The following is a 2385-nucleotide window of genomic DNA, read 5'->3' on the forward strand; positions in this document are numbered from 1 at the left end:
ATGGAAGAGATGTGTTTTAAGCTGATTCTTGAAGATGGCTAAGGACTCAGCTGCTCGGATTGAGTTGGGCAGGTCATTCCACCAGGAAAGATTATGGATATTTTTCTTACAAAAATGCATCGATTTGCTACAGAAGGCCTGTGTTTACTCCACAGAGCCACGTGAGACCTTTTTTTTAATGAATGGATGCACTTTATTTAACTTCTTTTGAACTGAAGTACTGCAACATTCAGTGACTGCCATTAAACAGCTTGGAAGATCAATATGGGTGTCAATATGGGCTAATCATATTACTTTTATAGGGTGTACTAACCCTTTAATTTAGTTTTTAGCATGTTAGGTATAAGATTAACCCTTGTGTGGTCATTACTTGTGAGCCACACTCATGTTCCTTATGGTCACGGACACCTGAAAATCTAACCTAACCTAAATTATACATCTAATATATATATATATATATATATATATATATATATATATATATATATATATATATATATATATATATATATATATATATATATATATATATATATGATTTAATTAATGCAGTATTTCAGATTACAATTGAGACTAGGCCTTTAAAATCTAATTCATGAAGGCAGATTATAACCTCCTGGCCAGGGCAAAGAAGGTAAAACATGCAATTTCATGGTGTACCCACTAGAATCCTGTATAGGACTTGCATTATTATTTAGAACAGTAAAACCTGAACACAGTAAACATTTTGTAACACAAAATATTGAAATTCTATGAAAATGTAACAAAAATTAACAGCAATGCTTTATCAGAGCTTAATCCTGGGACTGGGTCGGATTTCGGCCTCTTATTTCAGTCTTCTGAATGATTTTGGCTGTATTGTTATATATTTTTATGTGATGTCAAACATTTATAGGAACACCCACCTGCCCCAGAGAGCAACATGTGGTTTAATATGGCTTAATCCATTAAGACAGCGATATTGGTAGAAAAACACCAATATCGTTCTCCTGATAGTTCTGCCAAAGAGTTACAACAGAAATTACCAACAAAAAAACACATCATATTTGTATGGTCTTTAGAGATAAAAATTAGCCATGCTGGAGAAAGTAGTTGTTCATGTTAATAGCTCTGTAGTACCTATGTAATAGACAGCTGTTTTATTGTAGAAACCATAATATTTTATGTGTAAAAAAACGAATAGTTCTACAATGTAACATTGCAGGTAATAATATTTCAATTTCAATTTTATTTTGCACAAATACAGATGTTAACGTTTAACATCAAACTGAAACATTCCATACCCAAATTCTACACTGTAAAAAATAAGTGTAATTTTAACTGTAAAATTTTGTAAAAACGCTACGGAAAAAAAACTGATAATAGGTTAACAGTAAGTTCCTGTACTATATACAGGGAAAAACTGTAAAAGATCTAACAAAGCATTTAATGTAAATTTACAGTAAAATTCTGTTAATTATACAGCTTTTAGAAGTAAAAAAAAGAACAAATCAATGTATAATTTACAGTCTAAAACTGTAAACTGATATTCCCAGAATTCCCTGCGTGACACTCCACGTTTGAAAGTATTTTGTTTAAATAATCATGTTTTTAAATAGTTCTTGTTATCAGTTATGTACATTTGAGCTTTATGTTACATCTTCTGTTGCTTAATGAAAGTTTTTTGCATTATTTAAGTATCACGTGTGTTACCATGATGGTGTTTTGTGTTTCCATAAATGTGCACCTTCTATATGTTAATATATACTTCTGCTTGTGGTGAAGCTACTTGTGATGAGCTTTGATACTTCATGTGGCTTTCTCTTATACAGTACCATCTTTATTATTATGGTGGTTGTCAGTATTTTCAAGGTACAAAACAGATTTAATTTTGTGTGTTGTTGAATTTACTGGTTTATATTCACATTTTCTTGTTTGTAAATTACAGCTTTATATTGTAAAATTAACAGTTTTTGACGTAAATGTGTTTACAGTTTTCTGTATTTTTACAAAATTATTCTGGCAACCACAGCTGCCAAAAAGTTTTTGTAAAAACAACAAGAAATTTTTTTACAGTGTAGTCTAAGTGAAATTATGCAACAAAATGTTTTGATTTTGAGTTATAATGTTGTCAGTAACCAAAACTATTAGCCAAACATTATAAATATTTTGTAATATATATATATATATATATATATATATATATATATATATATACAGTTTTTACAGTTCATATTTTTTACAGACAGAGAGCCCTTACAAGTATTTTCTGCTGAAATTGTAAAGTGCGTGACGCTGCACGACGACGACCATTTCTGACGCATCTGATTGGTCAGGTCTAGCTGTGGGGGCACCTGATTGGTCAGGTGGATTGTGTGGTGGCATCTGATTGGTCGAATGGAGCTT

This window comes from Carassius gibelio, chromosome B19 (genome assembly GCF_023724105.1).
Source record: "Carassius gibelio isolate Cgi1373 ecotype wild population from Czech Republic chromosome B19, carGib1.2-hapl.c, whole genome shotgun sequence".
Classification (NCBI taxonomy): Eukaryota; Metazoa; Chordata; class Actinopteri; order Cypriniformes; family Cyprinidae; genus Carassius; species Carassius gibelio.